Below are 27,250 nucleotides of genomic sequence, written 5' to 3'. Positions count from 1 at the left end.
AGTGCCCTTCAAATGCCCCCCTAGTGACCACCACTTTGTCACACTGCCCATCACTACTCTTGACAGGATTCAGGTGTCTGCTTTAGCCCCACTGTTAGAAATAATATACCACATCTCCGCAGGATGAAAGGCCAAAAGCTCTGTTTCTAGGGGAACTAAAACAGTTGGTGTCATTTTCTTGTTTATACTGCAATATATGCTGTAATAGAGAACCATAGGAGAGCTGAAATATTCAGGGTACAGTATTAGTACCTTATCTTCAAATTTTGGAATACATCTATTACAGCCTTCACTCTAAGCACAATTCCCGCAAAGAAGTCAAAAGTATTACATACACGCCATGGCAGTTAACAAGTAATTTCTTCCTCACGTATTGTTGCTGATTTCCCCGGTGTGCTAACTATTGTCTGAGGATCGTTTCTCACTTTTTTTTTTTCTCCTTTCTGGTTTTACTCAGAATAGTTCAAATCCAGAGCAAATGTGTGATAATTGGCATCATATAGTACACCTGTTTTTACATTTTTATCTATGCAGAAAATTCAGGTTTACATCTCTCATTTATACTGATTTTCCCTTCCTTGATTCTCTCTGGGGGGAGAGAGAGAGAGAGAGAGAGAGAGAGAGAGAGAGAGAGAGAGAGAGAGAGAGAAAATTTTTTACTTATAGATAAAAGTACAAAAATGATTGGTGATCGATCCTTCTCAATCATTGCTATTACTATTTCTTGGTCTTTAATTAGATGTTATCTCGTAAGATCTAAGCTGGTCCTTTTTAAGGTGAGTGTATAACAAAGGACTCAGAAATGTGCCCACACTTAGTCCCACTCATGTCTTTCCTTTTTTATTTTTTATTTTTAATTCAACCCTGACATGAGATAAAACATACTATGCACTTCATAGTTAAAGCTGTCGATCTTATTCCTAGCAAAACACCGATTTTGGAAATATAAGCAAAAACTACTTGTGTATAAAGGGCATAAAGTAGTTAGATTATAATGGCTCCCTCCCAACTCAGTGTGAACTGTTAGACAGCAAAACTGCCGAGATGGCTCAGTGGGAGAGTTTGTGTCTAGCATCTACAAGGCCCTAGGTCAAGTGCCCAGTGCTGCAAGGCATAAAAATGAACAGATAGCTATAAAAATCCATAGGGATTTTGACATTTTTAAAGCCTCTCTCATATAGATGAAATTTCATATTTCTTGCAGAGTGTGACTTTTTTTGTGACCTTTTTAAAAGATTTGTAATGTACTAGGTTTTTCTAAGAAGAAAAAGCCCAAAAGTGCTGTAAAATAAACATTAATTCTCAGCTTAGTTTAAAACTAAAAGCTCTATTAATTAAAGAATGCTAATAGTGGTTAACCCCATAAGAATTACTAGTAGTATTTATTTATCTATTTATTTTATAATTTTAGGGGTCAAACCCAGGACCTTATGCATGATAGACAAGCATCCCAACACTGATCTACACCCCCAGCCCAGTGGTAGCATTTTAAAGGTGCAAGATAACACATACATCTTTTTCTAGAATTTGATGATGGTCCTATAGTGCTTTAACCTGGTGACATTTTAAATGTATTGAACTATAATTGAGGCATTAAGAAGAATGAACTAGCAAAACCTGGGGTAAAACAGATAAGAAAAAGTGGGAAATAATTTCAGAGTGCCAAATTTCTTACTGTGGGGAAAGTGAGAAATAACGTACACATGCTCAATTTCCTTTTGTGTAGTAAACGATCATTATGTTCTGCGGAAAACTGACAAGCGCAGTGTCTGTCAACTTGACACAGCCTGGGCTCATCCGAGAAAGGAGTCTCAGTTAAAGGACTGCCCAGATCCAATGGGCCTGTGGGCATGCTTTGGGGGAGGAGTTTGTCAAGATATTTAATTGCTGTAGGATGGCCCCATCCCCTGGGCAGCCAGTTTTAAGCTGTGGAACAAAGCTAGCTGAAGCCAGGTGGTGCAAAGCCTTTAATCCCAGCACTCCTGAGGGCAGAGGCAGGAGAATCTCTGAGATCCAGGACAGCCAGGACTACAAAGAGAAACCCTGTCTCAAAGAACAAAACAAATAAGATAGCTGAGTGTAAGTCCGCGGAGGTGCCAGCAAGCCCGTGTTCCTCCATGGTTTCTGCTTTAAGCCCCAAGCTCCTGCTCCAGTTCTGGCCCCAATTTCCCTCAGTGATGGACCACAGTGACGTTGAAGGGTAAGCCTCTCCTGCTCTAAGTTGCTTTTGGTCAGTGTTTTATCACAGTAAGAAGTCAAACTAGAACATGAATATAGATAGGGTTGTTTTATTTTATACACAAGTCATGTATATATTAATGTATAACTAAAATTGAAATACGTCACAATGTTTATTGTAAAATCTCAACCTCATTTTTTTTCTTGTTAAAAATTTGGTTCATTTATGCGTGTGTGTGTGTGTGTGTGTGTGTGTGTGTGTGCGTGCGCGCGCGCGCATTCATTTGGGTACTGGCAGAGGCCAGAAGATGGTATCGGAGCCCCTGTAGCTGGAGTTGCAGGTGGTTGTGAGTCTCCTGGTGTGGGTGTCCGGCACTGAGCTTGGAAGATCTGGAAGATTCTGGAAGATCAAAAGTGTTCTTAACCAAAGAGTGGTGTCTCTGCTCCCAGAGCCTCAACTCTTAAAAATGTAGGTATAGGGTCTTAGAAACCTACAAGAAGAACATTATGATGGGCAGAGCTGGGCCCAGGGGTCCTGCTCAAACTATGCCACCAGCCAAGGACAATACTTGGAGTAAACTTCAAACCCCTACCCAGATCTAGCCAATGGACAGGACATTCTCCACAGTTGAGTGGAGAGTGGGGTCTGACTTTCACACGAACTCTGGTGCCCCATATTTGACCACGTCCCCTGGATGGGGAGACCTGGTGGCACTCAGAGGAAGGACAGCAGGTTACCAAGAAGAGACTTGTTGAGCATATACAGGGGGAGGAGGTCCCCCTCAGGAACAGTCAAAGGGGAGGGGAGTAAGAGGAAAATGGGAGGGAGGGAGGAATGGGAGAATACAAAGGATGGGATAACCATTGAGATGTAATATGAATAAATCAATAAAATTAAAAATAAAATAAAATAATAAAAAAATAAAAATGTAGGTGTATGTGTGCATCTGTTTGCCGTGTGTATGGGGGTGCCCGAGAATGCCAGGTGTCAGATTTCTTAAGGCTGGAATAACAACAGGCTGAACCATCTCTCCAACAGAGCTTTGGGGTTTATTATTTTTATTTTAATTGCAGTGTGTGTGTGTGTGTTCGAGAGCTCAAGCAGGGCACTATGGAGCGCAGGCGTGTAGCTTAGGGATTTTTTTTTTTTTTTTTTTAGTTGGCACTCTCCTTCTACCATGTGAGTTCCCGGGCTCAAACTCAGCTCACCAGGCCTGGCAGCCACTATCTACTGAGTCATCTCACGGGTCTTCAACCTCATTTTGTTTAGTGTGACTTAGCAAAAGCACATATCACATGTAAGCGTCCATTCTCCGTTCCTAAATTGTTTCAGGAAGGCAACTCTTCAGGGGAGGCGGCTGCACCTCAGCTACCACAGGGAGAGAAGAAAGACCTCCCTTGACCCAGGAGCTCTCCTCATCGCTCTTGCGGCAAGGGGACCCTCCCTCCCGCGTGGTGGGAAGCAGATGGGGGAAACAGAGGTAATAGAGATGGCTTGGCAGCCCTTTATCAAGTAATATTCATCTCTCGGAAATGAGATATTGGCGGCCCAGCTGCTGGCTGCTCTTGCAGAGGACCTGGGTTCAGCTCCCAGCACCCACGTGGTGGCTCACAGTCATCTGAAACTTCAGTTCCAGGGAATCTGACGCCCTCTTCTGGCCTCTGAGGACACCAGACACACATGTGCACATACAGACATGCAGGCAAAACACTCCCACATAAAGAAAAATAAAGAAATCCTAAAAAGAAGCGAACCTAGCTAGAGGTGGTGGCACATGCCGTACCTTTAATCTCAGCAGTCAAGGGGCAGAGGCAGTCAGATCTCTGTGAGTCTGAGGCCAACCTGATCTACATAGTGAGTTCCAGGATAGCCACGGCTACATAGTAAGACCCTGTTTCAAAAACAAACAAACAAACCTTTAAAATGAGGTTGTGGGATTTGAAGGAGAAACTGTAACACTTGCTAGGTAGGAGAGAACATTTTAACATACAAGGTGCTTAATGAATCTAATGCCTGTTTTATTTTTGTAAAATTTCCCCTTTGATGTAGTCTGGCTAGCATCTTGGGCATCCTGTAAACAGATTTTCCAAACATCTGGCTGGGAATTTAAGCCCAGCGAAGTCTGACACATCCATAAGGTGAATCACAACACGGGCCTCCCTGTGATTACTGCAACATCGTGTGTTCTTTTATGTAACTCATAGATTTAGGCGTCTCTTATGTTTATCAGTAATTGTGTCGAGCCTATGTGAGGGTGCTCTGGCACTTAACTGTCCTCCTTGCCGGTTCCCTGATGATCAAATCTTGACACAGACAAGAAGCCAACAGTGAATGTAGTCGAGTAGGAAGACAGGGAAAGGGGGATAGCCAAGGCCGCATGAAGATGTGACAGGGACATCCGCAGACTATGCCAAGGTGCTCACCAGCCTTCAGAGGAAGTCATACACTTAATGTATTTTAAGATGAAGGTATTGGGTTTTCTCTTTGTTGTTTTGTTTTGTCTTTGTGTGTGTGTGTGTGTGTGTGTGTGTGTACCCAAGTTGGCAGAGCGAGGTGCAGCCCCCCCATCCAGCTAACTGCAAAGGGTACTGGTTCTATTCTAGACCCTCAATGAGCCCTTCTCAGGGTTAGCTTTATCTTACTTTGCCAATCACACACTGAAAAACCATGTGAAGGGTGAATTTGCCTTGAATTTTTAGTTCAGGTTTTCTTTTTCTTCTTCTTCTTTTTTTTTTTTAGTTCAGGTTTTCTTAACACTTTTTTACATTAGGAACTACAGCAAACATAGAAAATCATACAGCCAACGCACCTACAGTTTTGCACCCAGGTTTTACCATATTTGCTTACTTACCATATATATATATATTTTTAAATCCCAAGCAAAGTGTTCTCAATAAGTGAAAACCCTATCCCTTTATCTTTTTCCTTTTCTTCCCCCATGGTCGCTGTCCTTTTAAAGGTTGTGTATGGTCTTTCTTGCTTATTTTTAAAATTCTAGCACCTGTGCATCAGTTAAGAACGCAGTATTTTTGTTTTTAAGCTGTATATACCTGGCATCATAATGCACATTTTTATGCCTGTGTATATGTGTGTGCGTGCGCGTGTGCGCGTGAGCGTGCGCGCACAGGTGCCTGTATACACTGATGTGCATGCCCATGGAGGCTGGAGGACAGCCACAGGTGTAATCCACCTCCTTTGAGACAGTCTCTTATTGACCTGGGTTCCCCCACTGACTGACCAGCAAGCCCCTGGGAGCCCTCTTCTTCTGCTTCCTTAGTGCCAGGCTTTCAGATGCACGCCATCCACGCCGCTTTCTTCATGGGGGTTCAAGAGCTCAAACTCAAGTCTTCATGCTTGTTAGAACAATGCTTTACAGACTAAGCTACCCCCTGCCCCACCAGCATGTGCACATTTAAAACAAATATTTAATTTATTATTATGTATACAGTGCGCTACGTGTGTGTACACCTGCGGGCCAGAAGAGGGCATCAGGTCACATTATAGATGGTTATGAGCCACCATGTGGTTGCTGGGAATTGAACTCAGGACCTCTGGAAGAGCAGTCAGCGCTCTGAACCTCTGAGCCATCTCTCCAGCCCCGCATCTGTGTATGTTAACTTTTACTTTAAAAATAAGGTTTCATAAAGATTTATCTTGCCAGGTGTAGTGGTGCATGCCCATCATCCTAGTCCTAACGAGGCAGGGTCAGGAAGTCACCACGAGGCCAAGGCTTGGCTGGTGTTAGTGGTAAGTCCCAGGCTAGCTGGGGCTACATGGTAAGACTGTCTGAAAACAACAACAAAGGGCGGATAGCTCAGTGGTAGAGTGCTTGCCTAGCATGCGTGAAGCCCTGGGTTCAGTCCTCAGTGCTGCAAAAAAAGATAAAGAAATAAATACGCACCCTTTCTTACATTTGGAGCTGTACAGATTTCTGTTGTATGTAATGAGTGGTAGTGACTGGTTCCTTCCAGTGGATACAGATCGGAACTTCTAATGTTTAAACTTTTAAAGATGTTGCAGTGTCATTTTCCTCTAGAATACCAACACAAAAGTGGCTTATCTTTCTCATATAGTTTATTAATAACTCAGGATAGACATTTTATGTAGGCGTAATCTAGTTGGGAGTTTTGTTTTTGTTTTTGTTTTTTTTTGAGACAGGATTTCTCTGTGTAGCCTTGGCTGTCCTGGACTCACTTTGTGGACCAGGTTGGCCTCCAACTCACAGAGAGTTCTGGGATTACAGGCGTGCACCACTGCACCCGGCAAGGGTTTAATTTTATGTATGCTGACCTAGGGGTCTGATTTTTTTTTCAAGACAGGGTTTCTCTGTGTAGCCTTGTCTGTCCTGTACTCACTTTGTAGACCAGGCTGCCCTCCCAGCGATCCACCTGCCTCTGCCTCCCGAGTGCTGGGATTAAAGGCGTGTGCCACCATGCCCGGCTGATTTACCTATTTTTATATCAGAAAAACTTCCATCATTTCTGCTTTAAAATCAGATACTACAAAGAGATATCTGTATAAAAGATAAGACCTTTTTTTAAAGACCATGGTGCCATTTTCACACTTAATAAATTAACACTCGTTCTTTGTGTTACTTAGTCACTTATCCATGTGAAATTTTCTCCAAATATCCTTTTATGGCTGACCATTTAAAATCATGGCTCAGACAGTTAGTTGATAGACATCTTTGCCCTGTCATTCCTCCTTCCCCACCTCTGTCTATTATTTAAGAAGCCAAATCATTTGTAAAACTCCCGTACCCAGGTTTGGTTGAGTGCACCCTGTACTGTGAATAGAGTCACACTGCACACTAAACTATAAGCTGGTTCAACCCTTTCATCATGAATGCTTTTAAGTAACTCATAGATATGGCCTATTTAGCTACTTTGGGGGACATACTATCTGGGAGCATTTTTATCAATAGAATTTATTTTACGTTGGGAAGGTAGTACAGTGTGCAAGGCCCTGTGCCTGACTCCCCAGCATGCACACCCCAAAATAATAGACTTTGTTTTTTAAGATTGTCAGAAAAAATGAGCAGATATGACAGAGTTCCTGAAATACCAGGTCTTCGCTGGTCTATGACTAAGATGTAGCATCAAGGTGGCATATTTGTTACAATCAATAACTGATACATTATCATTCATTACACATTATTCATATTTCCACCAAATGTCTTTTTTTTTCTGTCTCAAGGACCCACCAAAATGCTACAACTGTCTTACTTTGGATTGGTGTTAATTTTGACCAATGGGTTTAAGTATGTTCAGACAGATGGGCCATTATAAAGCTCTCCATCAGAATCTCTCTTAGTGGATTTTAGCATTTATTGGTAGTCCCATTATTTCATTAGGAGTTATAAAGTCATGTTCTTAATAACTCTATTACTTCTTCTGCAATTATGAGCTGGAATTATCTAATACAGACTTTTCCCTTGTTCTGTTGTTTGCTTAGTTTGAAATATTGCACGTCATCTTGCATAGATTCTGATGGTTCTCCATGTTAATGATCCTAATATGACAAATTCCTATTCATTTTCCTTTTAGAATTATTTTCAGAGCAATACAAAGAAAATGTCTTATATTGCCAGTCAAAAGATGAGGCTTTCATCTGTGATATTGTGAGATAAATATTTGGTTTTTTGGCCCCATTTCCTGGTTTATTGCTTGTAAAAACCCTGACTCTCCAGGGCTCTGGAGTATTTTCTGCTATTATGATGTTGGACAGCTGAAAGCCCTAGGCAATTTCAGGATGGACTCTGGTTACAGGAAAGTCATATCCTGATTAGAATGTTGGTACTTTTAACCACACCCTGCTAATATCCAGGAAGAGAAGAAGGGTTAAAGCCCAAGTTGATCACCAATCATTAATTATTCAAGGTATCAAGCTTATATAACGAAGCCTCCATGGACTCTTCAAAGGAAATCTTGGAGAGCTTCTGGATAGGCCCAGGGGTGTTTCCTTGAAGGTGGTACATCCGACAGGAAGTTCCCTGCCCCTCCCCCAATGACCTCACTGTAGGTCTCTCATCCTTATCATTTGAAATATCCTTTATTCCCACCAGCAATGAAGGAGTGTTCCTCTCTCCACATCCTCGCCAGCATGTGGTGTTGCTTGAGTTTTTAACCTTAGCCATTCTGATGGTTGTAAGATCTTAGAGTTGTTTTGATTTGCATTTCCCTGATGACTAAGGACGTTGAACATTTCTTTAAGTGTTTCTCAGCTTTTTGATATTCCTCTGCTGAGAATTCTCTGTTTAGTTCCAAGCCTCATTTCTTAATCAGGTTATTTGATTTGGTAATGTTTAATTTCTTGAGTTCTTTATATATTTTGGAAATTAGACCTTTGTCAGATGTAGGGTTGGTGAAGATCTTGTCCCAGTCTGTAGGCTGTTGCTTTGTTCTGTTGACAGCATCTCCTGCCTTACAGAAGCTTCTCAGCCTCATGAGGTCCTGTTTATTAATTATTGACCTTAAGGCCTGGGCTGTTGATGTTCTGTTCAGGAAGTTGTCTCCTGTGCCAATGAGTTCCAGGCTCTTCCCCACTTTTTCTTCTAACCAGTTTAGTGTCTCTGGTTTTATGTTGAGGTCTTTAATCCACTTGGACTTGAGTTTTGTGCATGGTGACAAATATGGGTCTAATTGAATTTTTTTTACACGTAGACATACAGTTAGACCAGCACCATTTGTTGAAGATGCTATTCTTTTTCCATTGAATAGATTTGGCTTCTTTGTCAAAAATCAAGTGACCATATGTGTGTGGATTCATTTCTGGATCTTTGATTCAATTCCACTAATCAACCAGCCTATTGCTGTACCAGGAATGCAAACTAGTACAGCCACTTTGGAAATCTATTTGGTGCTATCTCAGAAAACTGGGAATAAGGCTTCCTCAAGACCCCACTATTCCACTCCTTGGAATATACCCAGAAGATGCTCCAGCATACAAAAAGAACATTTGCTCAACCATGTTCATAGCAGCCTCATTAATAATAGCCAGACCCTGGAAACAGCTTAAGTGTCCCTCAGTAGAAGAATAGATAAAGAAACTATGGTACATTTACACTATGGAATACTACTCAGCTATTAAAAGCAAGGAATTCCAGAAATTTGTGGACAATGGATTGAATTATAAATGACCATAATGAGTGAGTTAACCCAGAAGCCAAAAGACTCAAATGGTATATACTCACTTATATCTGGACACTAGCCCAAGGGGCATGTCCCATGAAAGTCTTCACCTACCAGGAAAGTGGGATAGATGTGATGACATCCTGTTGGGACTCTAGGTGAGAGAAGCATGGGAGAATGGGGAAATAGAAGGATCCAGAGGGTCCTAGAAACCTACAAGAAGAGCATTATGATGGGCAGATCTGGGCCCAGGGGTCCCACTCAAACTATGGCACCAGCTAAGGACAATACATGCAGTGAACTTCGAACTCCTACCCTGATCTAGCCAATGGACAGGACATTCTCCACAGCTGAGTGGAGAGTAGGGAACTAACTTTCACATGAACTCTGGTGCCCCATATTTGATCACGTCCCCTGGATGGGGAGGCCTGGTAACACTCAGAGGAAGGATAGCTGGCTACCAAGAAGAAACTTATACCCTATCTATGAGCATATATAGGGGGAGGAGGTCCCCTTCAGTCATAGACATAGGGGAGGAGAGTAAGGGGAAAGTGGAAGGGAGGGAGGAATAGGAGGATACAAGGGTTGGGATAACCATTGAGATGTAATATGCATAAATTAATAAAAAATATATAAAAGAAATACCCTTTATGAGAAATCAAGAAATGTAACTCAGCATTCACTGAGTCCTGTGAAATGCTCAAGAATTTAGACAAGCCCAAGGTAGTAGTGTGGGAGGCCTCATTTATAGCAAATTAGGCAAAAGCACAGGTGAGGAGTCAGGTTATATTTGTGCATGCCTGCAGTCCCAGCACTTGGCAGGTGAAGACAAGATCAGGAAGGAGTTCAAAGTCATCTTTAGCTATATCGAGAGCCCATGTCCAGCCCAAGCTAAGTGAGACCATGTTTTTAAAAAACATGCATAGGGAAAGCAATTCAAGGCTTGTGAAGGGGGAATTGAGCCCCTTCACTTGTGGGGGCTCAATTTCTAAACAGGTTGATATTTCTAAGCAAGTAGTTAAGAATGAAATGAGAGGACTTTTATCTTAGCTAGGTTTGTGTGTGTGTGTATGTGTATGTGTTTTGTTTTGTTTTGTTTTGTTTGCTGTGAAGAGACACGAAGACCACAGCAACGTTTATAAAGGAAAACATTTAATTGGGGCTGGCTTACAGGTTTAGTCCACTGTCATCATGGTGAGAAGCATGGCAGCATGCAGGCAGACAAGGTGCCTGAGAAGGAGCTGAGAGTTCTACATCTTGATTCTCAGGCAGCAGGAAGACTGCTAAACTAGGTGTGGCTTGAGCATCTGAGATCTCAAAGCCTGTCCCTTATTGACAGCCTTCCTCCAATAAGCCACACACCCCCACTCCAACAAAACCACACCTCCCAAAAGTGCCAATCCCTAGGAGCCTATGGAGTCATTTTCATCCCAACTGCCACATTCCACTTCCTGGCCCCCACAGGCTGATAGCTGTATCAGAATACAAAGTGCATCTAGTCTATCTTCAAAGTTCCTTGTAGTCTATGCTTATCTCAACACTATTTCAAAGTCCAAAGTTTCTTCTAACACTGATGCAGTCTCTTAACTGTAATCCCCTGTAAAATCAAAATGAATACTTCCAACATACAGTGGCACAGGATATACATTACTGTTCTAAAAGGGAGAGCGCGCGCGCGCGCGCACACACACACACACACACACACACACACACACACACGAGCACAATGATGGAATACTGGACCAAAGCAAGACAGAAAACCACATAGGCAGACTCCATACTCTGCATCTCCATGTCTGATGTCACATCCTTCAGGTCTCCAACTCCCTTTAGCCTGTTGACTGCAACACACTTCCTTCTCTTAGGCTGGTTCCGCTTCCTGTTGGCAGCTTTCCTCGGCAGGTATCCTATGACTCTGACATCGTTAACGTCTTTGGGTCTCCAAGGCAATCCAGGCTTTACTTTCGCAGCTTCACACAATGGCCACTCTGGGCCTCCATATAGGGGCACCCCTGCCACATGGCTGGACTCAGGGGCTTTCTTCTATCCTTGACTCCGAAGCCAGGACCACATGGCTGAAGCTGCCAAGTTCTGCTGCTTGCTGGGGCTGAAATATGGCCTCCTCATTCGATTACATCTTCATTAGCTTGCTGGTTTTGATGTTTTCCTTCACTGCCTTAGCTTGGCTGTCTTGGAAATCTGTAGACTAGACTGGCCTTGAACTCAGAGATCCACCTGCTTCTGTCTCTGGAGTGCCACATACTAGCTTTCTTCTCCTCTGAAACCTCTTGAGCCGGGCCCCCACGGTTCACATCACCCTCAGGACCACTGTCTTCATGTTCTTACTAGATGGCCCAGTAAGTCCCATTTAAAGCATCCCATTGCTTTCCTAACCCCAAATCCCACATTCCTCCAAACAAAAATGGTCCAGCCTATCACAACAATACCCCAGTCCCTGGTACAGACTTTGGTTTTAGGGTTATATTGCTGTGAAGAAACACCATGACCATGGCAACCCTTATAAAGGAAACTATTTAACTGGGCTGACTTACAGTTCAAAGGTTTAGTCCATTATCACCATGCTAGGCAGGCATGGTGCTGGAGGAGCTGAGAGTTCTACATCTTGATCTGGGTGTGTCAGGAAAAGACTGTCACTCTGGGTGTGGCTTGAGCATATGAGACTTCAAAGTGCACCTCCAACAAGCTATATCCACTCCCAAAAAACCACACTTCCCAACAATATCAATCCCTATGAGCCTATTGAACCATTTTCTTTCAAACTATGACAACATTTAATTTTTGTCTTGCAAGACCTGTTCAGTGTGGAGGTAAAACTACATACCTGCTGGTTGTGCTATTGTGAGAGCAATATAAGAGAAACTGTGTGTGTGTGTGTATGTGTGTGTATGTGTGTGCCTGTGTGTGTATGTGTGTGCCTGTGTGTGTATGTGTGTGTGTGCATGTGTGTGTGTATATGTGCCTGTGTGTGTGTGCTATTGTGAAAGCAATATAAGAGAAACTGTGTGTGTGTGTGTGTATGTGTGTGTGTGCCTGTGTGCATGTGTATGTGTGCCTGTATGCATGTGTGTGTGTGTATGTGTGTGTGTGTATATGTGTGTGTGTGTGTGTGATGTATCATGATGTGGTTGCATCAGATCTATGTAGAGCCCAGATATCAGATTGTCTTCCTTAATCACTCCTCTACACTCCTCTACAGTATTTTTTTGAGACAAGGTCTCTCTTTGAGTCCAGAATTCTCAGCATGGCTAGGTTGGCTGGCCACAAGATGCCAAGATCTGTCTGTCTCTACTATGCTGGGGTAACAGGCACACTGTCATCCATATACGTGTAGATGCTAGAGATTTGAACTCTGGTCCTCATGTCTGCACAGTAAGCACTTTATTCATAGTCTCCTTTTAGATATTGGGCCATGTATGTAGACTGCTCCAGACCATATTGCCGAAAGGTAAATTATTCTTGAAAGGCTGGTTAGTAAACTCCTTCCAAAGAAGGCTATTTGAACATTGTCTTGTGAGCCAACGAACTCCAGGCTCTTGGCTGACATTAGCAAGTAATCATCACAGATTTTTAAAAAGCTGCTATAATAAATAATTTGCATGATTTAATAGCAAGTACAATGACCATTTAGCAGAATAATATACGTTTCTCCCTTAGGACCTAGGTTATAGGTTCTTGACCCTTAGAGTGTCAAGTATGGTTTCTGTCTCATGGAGCTGGCGTTAGATACAACCATAAAGTTGTTAGTTATTCCCCTAACATCCATGCCATTATTGTATTGCACCAACATATGTATCTTCATTATTGTATCTTTCAGGAATCATATCTAAAAGTGACACAGATGATGACTTTTCTCCTTGGGTAGAGTGCATAGCATCTTCCAGTACTCAGTACTATGAAACCCTTCCAGTAAGGATGAAATTTCCAAGTGAATATCAGCTTTTTCCATGGTCTGTGTCTTAAGTATGGGATGTTTTCAGCAATAGGGTCTGACGGTCATGTTCTGGAGGGTAACTAGATGTATTGATAATAGCTTCTAATACTCTGAGATACTAACCAACAAATCAAAAAGAGATAACTTGATAAGCTTTTCTAATTTAGAGGTACCTCATGCTCAAGAGTCTTGAATTAATAATAGAAAAGAGTAAATATGTAGTAATACATACAAAATCAAAATTTGCTTCCAATACAGTGGCCTCTTGGGAACTACTTAAAAAAATATTCCCTGATTTACTGTATATTTTGTTCACAAAAAAACCAAAACCCCAATAGTTTAGAAAGTAGGAAACATGAAGCCGGGTGTGGTGGCACACGCTCGTAATCCCAGCACTCGGGGAGGCAGAGGCAGGTGGATCACTGTGAGTTCCAGGCCAACCTGGTCCAAAGTGAGTCCAGGACAGCCAAGGCTATACAGAGAAACCCTGTCTAGAAAAACAAAAACAAACACACAAAAACAAAAAAAGAAGAGCAGAAAAGAAAGTGAGAAATATAATCCAGAGTTTTAAACAGACACACAGGACGGCATTCTTGGTTAATTCCAGAAGGGAAAAAATGGTGCTGGGCAGGGTGGGTGGGTGGGTGGGGCTCCAGGTCTTCACACATGCCAGGCAAGTACTCTACCACCCAGCCCAACCAGACTCTCTTGTTGCTCAAAGCCATAATATTTGACAGCATCATTTAGGCTGTAATATAAAGGTGATAGTCAGGCATGGAAAAATAAAGAGGCTGCTGTTGTGATTTTTGAGTTGTGTCCCCAACCAGGACCACTAAATTTATATGTTGAACTCTTAATATCCATTAAGGGGGTTGTCATTCAGAGATGGGGCTTTTGGGAGGTGATTCAGTTTAGATGAGGTCTAGAGGGTGGTGGCCTGGTTTGGTTGGCCCCCCTCACAAAACAAGACATATCACAGAACAAACACACTTCTTTCCATACACCATAAAGACATAGACAATTTTTTACATGAATGCCTGGAATAAAGCCCTTTCCAGAACTTTACAATGCTGAAACCCATTTCCTGGACATCTCAGCCTCCAAAATGATAATATATATATATATTTCTGTTGGTTAAGCCAGCTAGTCAGTAATATCTGTTATGGTAATCCAAGCTAGCTAGTCCACACTAACTCTCACCTCTACTTCCACAGTAGTAAAAGCTTGTTAATGTTTGAATGAAAAGTTGAATGGGTGAGTTTTGTTATTGAATCTTCATAATAATCCTGGGAATTATATTTTATCATTTTAAACTGAACCAAAATATTTATGCAAGTTTAAGAGGCATAGCACAATTTAATGCATGTTTATAATGTGTAATCATCTACTCAGAGCATTTAGCATTTCTTTCTGTTCACATATTTATCATCCCTAGGTGAACTCTGGACTCTTCTAGCTGTGTTAAAGAGTTATTAGATCATAAAATTATAATAGATTGTAGTTATTCTGCTGTGCTATAGAACACCAAATCTAATTCCACTTCTCTCACTGGAATTTTTTTTATATGTATTTGTGTTTGGTCTGCATGTATGCCTGTGTGAGGTGGTCAGATCTTGAAGTTATAGGCAGATGCCAGGCGTGGAGGCACATGCCTTTAATCCCAGCACTCGAGAGACAGGGGCAGGTGGATCACTGTGAATGTGAGGCCAGCCTGGTCTACAAAGTGAGTCCAGGACAGCCAAGGCTACACAGAGAAACCCTGTCTCGGACAAAAAACGTTACAGGCGGTTGTGAGCTGCCATGTGGGTGCTGGGAACTGAACCAAAGCCCTCTAGAATAGTCAGCGCTCTTAACCTCTGAGCCATCTCTTCAGCCCCATCTTACTGTATTTTTACTGTAAATTTTTTATTTTATCTTATTTTTTGAGACAAAGTCTCATAACTCAGGCTGCCTTCAAGCCTGCTATTTAGCTGAGGATGACCTTGAACTCCTCCTGATCCTCCTGCCTTCACCCAAGGAGTAGAATTTCAGGCATGCACCGCCATGCCTGGCTTTCTCTTACTGTATTTCAATATGCATTGCCTTATCTCTTTCTTTCCCCACATCACACTACATTTCCTGATCTCCAGTGGCTATTACCACCTATCTTCTTCTACGAGGTTGATTTGTTTTCTAGTTTTCACCATAGGTGAGAATATGTAGTATTTGCTTTTGGTGTCTGCTTGTTTCACTTAACATGATGTCTTTTAGTACCATCTATTGTATTAAAAAAAAATCGCAGGAGTTTTGGCCAGTGAGATGGCTCAGTAGGTAAATGCTCTTGCCATTAAGACTGACTGATGACATATATTCATTCACTAGGACCCGAAACCCAGTGTACATGTAAACACCACACACGCACACACATACCACACGTGCATGCACACACACACACACACACACACACACACACACACACAGAGAGAGAGAGAGAGAGGGAGAGAGAGAGAGAGAGAGAGAGAGAGAGAGAGAGAGAGAAACAACTAAAAATAAATAAATAAATAAAAATGACAAGAGTTCATTCTTCATACTTTTACTATATTCTATATTACTATATTCGCTATACTAATGGGTTGATGGGCACTTTGCTTGATTTTACATCTTAGCTATTGTAAATAGTGCTGCAAATGGGAAAGAAGGTACTATTAGTATTCTTTCGTAGCTGAAGGAATCAACGTTCAGAAAGTTTGGTGTATTGGCCCTCAGTGCCATAGCCAGCAAATGTATTAATTATGTTTCTACTATAGTGATAAAATACCATGACCAAGGGTTTGCTTGGGCTTATGTTTCCAGAGGAATGCTGGTGGGAAAGCACAGCAGTAGGCAGTCATGACAGCTGGAGCATCAAGGCGAGAGCTCGCACCTCAGACTGCAAGCAGGAAGCAGACAGAGTGAACTGGGAAAGGTATGTGGTTTTGAAACCTCAGAGACTGCCACATAGTTCCTTCAGCAAGGTCATGACCTCCTAAGTCTACCCAAACAGTGTCACCAAACGGGGAACTAAATATCCAAATATCTGAGCCTGTGGGAGACATTCTTACTCAAAGCAACACAGTGGCCCACTCAGATCTTGGGAGACCGGGACTCTTTCACTTTCATTTTACTAAAGCAATTAGCACTAACATCTAGGCATCCATAAAAATATCATTCCTGTTTGCATCTTAAAATCAACAGTAGAGAAGCCCAAACTGATAACAAAAATCCATTCATGTGTGATCAAACAAACAAATTAAGGTACATTTCTATAAAGACCACTACTCAGCAATAAAATGTGCAACAGCATAGGTTACTCTCAAAAATTACAATGCTGAGTGGGAAACAAAACAGAAGCAGGCAAGGAGAACTGGGCGCAGCGGCTCACACCTTGTGTCTATGTGCCCCAGAGACCAAGGCAGAAAAGGACTGACAGGAGCTGAAGGCCAATGTCATGGCTGCTTTTCTAGTTTTAATAACAAAATACTCTTTCAAAAGGCAACTTAATGGGCAAGGAGTTTATTTCAGCTCAGGGTGTATTGCAGCAGGAAGGTCAGGACCCTTGCAGAAGCAGCTGTCACATTGCAGCCACAATCAGGGTCAGAGTGATGACTGCCTCCTCGATGCTCCGCCCTCTTTCTTCATTTGCATAGTTCAGGATCCCAGCTGGGGAATGATGCCACCCACAATGGGTGGCTCTTCACACCTCAACTCACCTAACTCAGAGAATTCCTCACAGGCACGCCTAGAAATCTGTCTCCTCGGTGCGTCTAGATTTTAGGAAGTTCATAATAAACACTTAACTTTTGTAGCTATCCTGGGCTATGTAGTTCAAGGCTGGTAGTCTGAGACCCTGTCTCCAAAAACAAAACAAAACAAAACAAAAGCGCAAGAAAAGAATATGTCCCATTTTACCTATATACATCAAAACCTGGAGAACGCAACCTGATCTGTAATGGCTGAAAATAGAACACTGTTTGGCTGGGGATAGGCCCGAGGGTTTGCAAAGTGGTACAGAGAAGCCTTTGGAACAGATGGGGGATATCATGCCAATTATAATCAGGAATATTTGTGTCAAAAGCGATCAACTTACAGACTTCAAATGCATGCAGTCTGATGCATCAATAAATCAAGTAAAAAGGTCAGGGAGATACTTGGTGACAGAGCACTTGCTGGGCTAGTAGGCACAGGCCCTGTGTTTAATCCTTATTATCACAGAAAGAGGAAGGGAGGGTGGGGCTGGAAGGGCATGGGGGCGGGGCGGGGAAAGACGGCTGAGGGGAATGCAATTAAAGAAAAACAAAACAAACAAAAAATCAAGTCTTAATTTCCTTTAGATACATTCTTTCAAAAACTGGCCATGCTTTCTACTACCCTGGAACCCACCTAATTAGGTCAGTTTTCTGATTTCTCGATTTTGACAGTAAGTGGTTTTCATGACTCTGGCACCTTTATTTTTAAATTTGGACATTTTACACAAAGCTGAGGTGACTGTGATAATTCACTTTCAGTAAGTGGCTGACACCTTTGTTTGCAGGGTTTCTAAGAGGGCTAAACTCTTCTCACTGTCCCCAGCATTGTCCTAGGCGTTTGGATTTACAAAAAGAAAACAGAGTTGCTTACAGAGTTCTCTAAAGACTTGTTACAAAGTTACACCAGGCTGAAAGCGGCCACAGCCTCAAAGGCAAGGTCCGGATATGGAGACACCTCCAGAACACCTTTCCCCTCCATCTTTTTTTAGGCAGCTGCTCTACAGAGAACCTTTACACTGCGCCTGGACTGCTCTGTCCCTTTGCTTACTGTTTTAGTTATTTTTAAATCTTGCTATGCCCAGAATATCTTCAATATGCCCCACCAGACGCACTTTCCCCCTTCTCCGTGGGGCTCCCTCTTCTTAGAAGCTTGGCCTGTGTGGAATTTATCAGCGCCCGAGGTGTATTTATTCTCCTCAGTCCCCTCCACAGAAGGTAGCTTGTAATCCCTCAACCAAGGCTTGTTCAAGATGGCTCATTCATCCAACTCTCCTTTCATAGCCTCCCTCAGCCCTTCGTGTGTAGGGTGGTGTTAGCTTCCTTCCTGCCCAGGGTGGGTTTCTCCATACCTTCATTTCCTTCCTGCTCAGCCACAGGTTTGTAATCAATTCCATTTTATTTATCTCAATCTCCACATGCTATATTTTTCCCCCCTTAGGACCCTGAGTTAGATGATGCTTCCAACTTAATAAATCTATTGCAACTTGAAAACATGATACACTTTTAAAAATGAGTTTATCATTCCTAATGGGCCAAATATTACAGCTTGGTCTACCTTAAATGTACTCAGAATTGCACTAGCCCAGGATGGAGAGAACTATCTACCACAGCCTATTTTATAAGTATTGAGTAGTTCACATAAGTTATTGAACATTACAATGAAAATAACAATTAGATTGTTTTATGTGGGTATCATTTGTACTGTGATGAGGTAAAAGGAATCAGTCCAAATTGTTTCTTTGTTTGTTTGGTAGTGCCAGGCATGAACCCAGGGTTGCATACATGCTGGGAATGCCATCTACCACTGAAGGGCACCACTGGTGCTGTCTGTTTATGTTCTAGATCCAGCATTGACTAGTTTTTTTGTTTTGGTTTTGGTTTTGGTTTTTGTTTTGGTTTTTGAGACAGGGTCTCTCTGTATAGCCTTGGCTGTTCTGAACTCACTTCATAGTCCAGGCTGGCCTCAGAACTCACAGCGATCCACCTGCCTCTGCCTCCCGAGTGCTGGGATTAAAGGTGTGTGCCACCAGGTCCAGCCAGCATTGACTGGACCTGGTTTCATGTCTACTCTGTTGCTTGAGAATCTGTGTTGCCCAATTCCATCAGAAGGAAAGAGCGCAGGCTGTTGCTTCCATTTATTTTTGTTACGACAGGCTTTGTGGGAGGTTACCAGCTGGTAAGGATTAGCAGCTCTTAGGATAGGGGCTTGTGTCCCCCTCCATCCCCCCCCCTTACATGTCTGAGACAGGGCATTCTGAAAGAGGGAAATTACACTGTATAACACACAGACTGCCCTGCCATGAGAAACCGTGAGGAAGATGAGTTCTCATAGAAAGTTTTAAAACATGGTGGGAACAGCAATTGACACAAATGTAAAGATGAATAATATGGTTCTCCTCTTCCCTGGGGTGGGGGTGGGGCACTGTTGGCCACCAGCCCATGAAGGCAGGAGGAGCAGAAGGTTAGGTACAGAGCTTGGAAGGCCCCAAGCATGACAGAGATCAAACACTCCAGGAAGCACTTCAGGGAGCTAGTTCAACGTCACTCAAGGAGAACAAAGGCTATGTAGGCCTTGGAAAGTGGGTGGGGGTTTCTGGGATAGGTGTTCATACTGGTTGAAACCAAGCCATTTAAGGATGCTTGTTTTGCGTTTGACAGCATGCTCCTATCATACGAACAGGAGAACAGCACCTAATTATCCTATAGGCGCAGGGACTGGAGAGCTAGCAGGGAGCTGTGTCAAGGGCCATGTATCAAATGTGGTTAGGGGCATCTACGTCTAAAGACACTCTGCGGATGGAGTCAGGCAGAGAGGCGGAGGCCCTGCTGGGGAGAGGGAGTCCTCCATCTAACCCGGAGCTCGGAAAGGCTACCCGGACTGGGAGGACTCCAACCTCAAACAGCAGGGTCCTTCGAACAAATATAATAGCCTAATCTTTTTAACCAAGCAAGTAAATGGTGATCTGAGAATATGCATCCTCCCATGACCTTAATATATTAAGCTTGCTTGTCCTCATCATTTGTGATGACCCTAAGAAAGTCAACACTTAAGGTTGATTAAAACCATTGTCAGCTAACCTGAGCCAGCTGGTGTATCAGACAGGAGTAACACAGGGCTCGGAGCCCGGAAAGGTGGCTTCAAACCCTAAAGTTGTATGCTATTTTCTTTGTTACGCTAAACTTCTTGTCCCTTAGCTGTCCAGTTCAAGTATGTCTACTTACTAAGTTGTGCTGCAGACCAACAAGAAATACCTAAAACACAAGAGGGAGATGCCGAGTAGAACAGGGCAGATACTGTGGTCTGTGTTTTGCTTATTTTAGTTAAGTGCGTAAAGCAAAAGCTTTGCAGGTAGCACATGCCTTGGTGGCACGCGCCTTTAATCCCAGGACTCGGGAGGCAGAGCCAGGTAGATCTCTGTGAGTTCAAGGCCAGCCTGGTCTACAAAGCCAAGGCTACACAGAGAAACCATGTCTCAACCTCCCCACCTCCAAAAAAAAAAAAAAAAAAAAAGAAAAGAAAGCTTTGCAGGTAGCATACACCTGTACTCCCTGTCCTTGAGATGCTGGTGCAGGGAATGCGTTTTTTGGTAAGGCGGGGCTACAGAGTGAGAGTGTGTCTCAAAAACAACAAAACAAAACAAACAAACAAACAAACAACAACAACAACAAAACCCAAAACACAACAGAAAGCTTTAGCCTAGTTTAACAAGTTACTGCAAGCTGGGTGGTAGTTAAGCATCATCTTTAATCCTAGCACTTGGAAAGCAGAGGCAGGTGGATCTCTATGAATTCCAGGTTAGCTTGATCTACAAAGTGAGTTCCAGGCCATCCAAGGCTACACAGAGCGACCCAGCTACAAGACTGTCTTGAAAAAACAAAACAAAAGAAAAAAAAAAGTTAATGGAAAGGAAAGGGAGAAAGCCGCTTATTATTCCTTGCTCTGCTGAGCTGCAGATGCCTAAGACCCTCTAACTATTCCAAGATCAATGAAACCAAATATTTTCTCCAACCCACACCATGGGCAACTTCAACAGCATGCTGGGAGTGTCCTTTCGTCAGCACCTGTCCGAGATCAGCCTCTGACAGCAGATCCTGCAGGCTGGTCACTCTCACTGCTTGACCAGCCTGTAAATTTCACCTTCACTGCTGATTTGCATTCTTTTCTTCTCTCTGAGGATCAGATCCCAGCTAGAATCCCGCTCCCCACGCCCCCAGGCTTCTGGTGGGGAGGAAGGACTGTCTTGTCAAGAACTTGGCAGTCCTTTGAACCTGGAAGTGAGCCAACCTTTGTATCCCCAAGTGATGCTTGGGGCTTACCTCTTCTCAGTAGGACCTAAACCAGACTCCACTTTACTTGCCTCAGAAGGTTAAGGCAGGAGGATTGTAGATTTGAGGGGCCTGGCCTCAAATATAGAGATAGTGAAACTCTATCTCAAAATAAAATAAAATAAAATAATAAAAACAACAAAAACCTGGTGTGGTCATACATGTCTGTGATCCCTGCTCTCAAGGGGCCGAGACAGGAGAATCAGACCTTTGAGGCGCAAGCTAAGTGGCAAGAACTCGTCTCATAAAATAAGATGAACACACAGAACCAAAACGACCTAGAAAACGTCCACTATTTCTACTCAGTAGAGTCGGCTTGACGAGCAGGTCTTCTGTGAGGTGACAGGCTTTGAAGGAAGCACATCTGTACCCAGCTGTGATTCCAGCACTCAGGGCTGAGAGAGGGAGGATTTAGAACTCAGCCTGTACTACATAGCAAGTTCCAGGCAAGACTGAAAAACACAAAGCAAAACAAAGTCAAAAAGTAGGAGGCCAGTATGATGGCTCAGCAGGTAAGCACGGTGCTGGCTGCCAAGTTTGGTGGTGGAAGGAACAGGTACCTACAAATTGTTTTCTGACCTCTACATGCACACTGGGCATATATGTTTGTCCATATACATACACACTCACATATATTGTGGCACACGTGCAAATACACACATATGCACACATGCAGACTGTGATACACATAAACATATATGAACACCATGGCACACATTCACATGAACACACATGAACTCACCTACACATGTGCTCACTGTGGCATATATGTACCACATTTGTGCATGCACACACACATGTACCCCATGGCACACATGTGCATGCATACACTATGCACACTCTACCACACATACATGCACCCACAAGGGCATGTGCGTGCATGCATGCGCGCGCGCGCGCGTGCACACACACACACACACACACACACACACACAATGATTATAAAACAAAACAAAAACAAAAACAAAAACCCTGCTCTTTATTAGTAGTCATTCCTTAGCACACTGTGTATATTTTTTCTGGTAAAGTAGGGGGGGAAAATCTGATTTTTTAGAAAGGCATGCCACGGAGATTAGATTTGGGAGTGTGCCAGCCTTGTCACAGAGAGTCCCCATACTTGAATCCCACACTAGATTCCATGTTAGTAGCAGCCATTTAAAACTGAGCACTACGATTTGGCCTGAGGCTACTCTCAGCAGGGGTGGCCCTGCGAAGGTAAGGTGGCAGTGAATAGTGGTCATCGGTCTTCTCAGGGCTGGCCACCTGTATCTATGAGAAGAGAGAGAGTCCCTTCAGCAGCGGCCACAGCTTTTCATGTGTTAAACACCGAATTGCCTCACTACCATCATTTGTGGTTCCCCTACAGCTTATAAATGGTCTCTCCTCGAGTTATCCTATTTTGAGTGTGCCATCTGTTTCCTGTCGGTAGCCTTGACTAATACAAGCAGTTACTATGTACGAGTGCTGAGCCCCAGCCAGCAAAGACAAAACAATTCCTGCTTTCTGGGGACCACATTTCAGCCAGTTTAAGATTACTGTGGGGTCAGGCCTGTCAACCCGTCTGAGTGTGTGTGTCTTTCTGGTCATTAGTTACAATAAAGGAATGCACATGTGCCTGTGAGCGTGTCTGTGCACACTGCTGTAATTAGGACTTGAGGAAGTCCTGGGGGCATGAACCATGTTAGATGCCCCCGGATTTCTTATGTATCACCTTCGTTTCTTCAGCAAATGTTTAGTAAGAACCTAAGTACGCGTGCACAACGGTGTTTACCGCAGCACAGTTCATGGTAGCTAAGTGGCAGAGCCAGCTTATGTGTCCGACAGCAGAGAATGCATGAAGAGAGTGTGGTGTGCATACACAGTGGGGGTTTTTTCATCCATAAAGAATAAAGTTACGTTATTTATAAGAAAATAACTGAAACTAGAGATTATGTTATTGTGAACTAAGTCAATAGCAGAAAGACAAATAGTGCGTGTTTTTCTCTCATTTGTGGGCTGTCGACTCTATAGATAGATGAAAGAGAGAGAGAGAGAGAGAGAGAGAGAGAGAGAGAGAGAGAGAGAAGAGAACATGAAAACACTGGAGAACAGAAGGACTAGTGAGAGAGAGGGAGAGGGATGGGGAAAGGCAGCAGGGAGCTATTTTCTAAGTACACTGTATACTTGTGTGACCATGGCCTTATATGACCTAGTATAGCAAAAAGTTTTATGAAAGAAAAAGTACCTAGGGGCTGAATATATGTTAGCTGTCTGTTGCTGTGTTCTGGGCACCTGTCAGGAGGTGGGGGATGGGCAGGGGGTTGAGTAGGTGGGGAGGCCGACACACAGATAGGGAGAAAATGAACAGGACCAGTTTGTTCATAAACATTCACCATAGAACATAAAAAGGCTTTTATTGAGTTTTATTTTTTTATTTTTATTTTTATTTTTGAGAAGGGGCCATGAGAACATTGGGAAGAAATTATTAAATAACATAACAAACTTATTAAAGTTATCAATTGGGTATAACAGAATACTGTTATATAGAGTGATTGGATGATAGGCATAAAAATCACATCCTACGCATCCTTTCCCGCAGGGCCCCTGGAAGCATACACCCTACCCAAGGAAGGAACTAAGCCAGGGAGCAGAGTCGCAGGGGATGGGAAATCCAGTCCAGAAGGAATGTTAAGACACTCTCCAGGAAGCTGGCAAAGGCTCACCAGTGCAGCCACAGAGAGCCAAACAGAAAGAGAAGAGGCTTACCGAAGAAACGCTACCAGGAGGGCTTGTGCTGTAGCTCAGTGGAGTGCTTGCCTAAGAAATATCTTTGGGAGATTAAAAATAAACAAGCAGTAACAGAATGGACAGAAAAGCCAGTACAGGTTAAGGAAAAAAAAAAAAAAACTAAGGAAATTTGAATAGAATGTGAAGTTCAGGTAGTCATAGTGTGCCAGCACGGGGTCACTAATTACAGTAAATGCACCTTGGTAAAATGTAGCATTAGCAAAGTGTTAAAACTGAATATGCAGTGTATAAGGACGCTCTGTGCGCACTTGACAGATCTTTTGTACATCTAAGACTGCTCTGGTGTGTGTGTGTGTGTGTATGCACACACACACATGCATTATTTTTTTAAAAGGAAAAATGTTTACAAAGTATATATTGCATGCCTAATGAGGAAATATTTATGAGCCTAATAATGTAAAATTCCACTTACCAACTTAAACGAAATTCTGTGACATAACAAAACCAGCCATTTACAAAGGCAAGTAAAGGTGACTATGCTGCAGCTCTGCGGTGGCTCCAAGTCCCAGAACCCTGGGTTCAACTTCCAGCATCAAAAAATGATTGTTTGGAAAATCATCGGTACACATCCATTGTACATAGTGTAGGGTATTGCGAGGGTGCTGGGAAGGAAGTCTATCACATACTTTACCATAGCCACCGCCCGCTCCCTCCTCGTCCCCTCTCCTACCAGTCTCCCTAGTTTCCCTGAACAGTCTTGCTTCAACTGTCATGCGTATATAAGCAAATCTCTGTGTCTATATAAAATCTAGGATCTACAAGTGAACAAAACCAAATGGTACTTGTTCTTATGGGTCCGACTCTCTGTGTTTGATATGATGATCACCAAGTTGTGTTTATTTTCCTATAAGTCACATAATTTTGTTTTTTTAATGGCTGAATAAAACACATATACATACCTCACATTTTTATCCATCATCTGTTAATCAATAATTAGATTCCATGGCTCAGCCATTGTGACTAAGCGTAGACCCAGAACTCTGCTTGTGATTTGTTCATAACGGTCTTTTAGGTGCACTCCCAAGATCATCTAAATGTTATTTATCTATCTATCTATCTACTTATTTATTTATTTTAGAGGCACATCAATTTCCATAGTGGTTGGATTAATTTGCATGCCTACTAGTATTAACGTACGTGTTCCTTTTTTTCCATGTATGTAATAATAATGTCTCAGATTCAGAAGAAAGACATACGTAGGTGTCTCCCTTTTTCCAGAGGAAGGAAGTCAGTAAGTGATGTCTCACATTGAAATCTCAGGAAACAGCAGCATAGGCAGGTGTAGCAGCACATGCTGTGAGTGTAGCAGCAGAAGCTGAATGTGCCAGAAAGCGCTCGGGAGGCACCATCAGGAGCCCAGCCTAAACTATGTAGTGAGACTTTGTCTCAAAGAGAAGAGAAAAGAAAATCATAAAGGTGTGACATGGGTAGAACTTAGAGCTAGGGAAAAAAAAAAAAGAACATTTTAAAAGTTACTTGCCAAAAAAAAAAGTTACTTGCAGGAATCAGTGAGATGGCTCAGCGAGTAAAGGCGCTTGCTGCTAAGCCTGATGACCCATGTTCGAGCCCTGGGACCCACACAGTAGAAGCAGAGAACTAACTCCTGCGAGCTGTCCTCGGACCTCAGCACAAGTACAACGGCATGTCCTCCTTACTACCACAATAAATAAATGAGCAAATAGATTTTAAAAGGATTAAGCTGAACATGGGGGCCAAGAAATGGCTCCGTGGGTAAGAATACTTGCTGTGCAGACAGGAGGACTTGAGTTCAAATCCCCAGCACCGCATAAGAAAGCTTCATGGGAGCAATGTCTTCTGGTTCAGTGAGAGAGACCCTGTCTCAGGGGAATAAGGTAGAGATGCCACAAAGCCACCCTCTGTCTTGTACCTGCTGACAGGGACACACACACACACACACACACACACACACACACACAGTTGAACATGTCTAAATCTGAGTAGCTGCTTTGGGGGCAAGTGTTAGGAGTGGAGGGACCATGTGCGGGTTTTGTTACAGGATTATTTCTTCCTTTCTTTCTTATTCTTTTTTTATTTTTTATTTTATTTTTATGTTTTGCATTTCTGGTGTTTAAAGATCTGTGTAAAGCCAGTCCTGGTGGCTCGCACCTATAATACCAGCTCTCACAGACTAAGACAGAAGGAAGGCCATGAGCTTGAAGTCAGCCTGGGTTACCAAATGAGACTCTGTCTCAGAAAAAGAAAACTGTACCTACAGAGGTGGCTCATCCATTAAAGGCTAGGCTCACAACCAAAAACATAAGAAAAAGAAAAGTGTAACAATAACTTTGGTTAAAATATCTAAGCCAGAGTGGAGGGAGACTATTTCTTTAATCCCTAAATTGACGGCAAACAAGAAAAATGTCCTTTAAAAGTATAGAAATTGTGTTCCTCTCTGAGGGACTCCACAAATTATATATAATATAGGTTAGAGCAGAGATATGCTAAGACACAAGCTGCAAACACTCGATGTGCTCAATAAATATACGCATGGGTCAGAAGGGTCACTTAGGATGCAGGACACTCATTGCCATGTCTAGAGATCTGCTGATGTCAGGCACATTCTGACTGATGAGGTCTAGCTCAAGGCTGGCCGAGGGAAAGGGTACCTCATATTTATTCATTTTTTATCAATCCATCAGTCTGTCTATCTGTCCATCTGTCTGTCTGTCAGTCTATTTGTCTTGCGTCAGAGTCCCATGTTGCCCAGACTGGCCTTAAACTCAACTCAGCTCTGCAGCCTGGGCTGACTTGGAGCTCACCCTCACGCCTTCCCCCATCTCCCATTGCTGGGATGGCAATGTCCCGCCTCACCTAGAGAGAGTAGTCTGCTGTTGGTTCACTTTTGAGATGAGAAGGTAAGCTCTTGCTATGTAGCCCTAGATGGCCTGTTACTCACTATGGAGTGCAGGCCGGTCTTGAACTTGTACTCCTCCAGTTTCTACCTCCAGAATGCAGGAAGTAAGGGCATGCATTTCCACACCAGGCTGGAATGGTGCTATTTAGCTGGTAAATCCCGTATTAGGGCCGATGACCTAATCTTTGAGATATTTACAAATTCCCTTTCGCAGACCCTATACTCACCAGCCGCCTC

The 27,250-nt window shown here is 42.9% G+C and overlaps 1 long non-coding RNA gene across 1 annotated transcript; it reads left to right on the top strand.

Annotated features, from left to right (window-relative positions):
• The first annotated feature begins 2,060 nt into the window (after positions 1 to 2,060).
• Positions 2,061 to 23,995, top strand: LOC311580666. Its single transcript, XR_014773549.1, has 3 exons — positions 2,061 to 2,200; positions 16,094 to 16,205; positions 23,930 to 23,995. It is a non-coding gene; the product is annotated as an uncharacterized lncRNA (long non-coding RNA).
• Positions 23,996 to 27,250: the final 3,255 nt, after the last annotated feature.

The sequence above is a fragment of the Acomys minous genome (genome assembly GCF_964271855.1).
Source record: "Acomys minous genome assembly, chromosome: 13".
In the NCBI taxonomy this organism is placed as follows: Eukaryota; Metazoa; Chordata; class Mammalia; order Rodentia; family Muridae; genus Acomys; species Acomys minous.
This window is presented reverse-complemented; position numbering and strand designations above follow the sequence as displayed.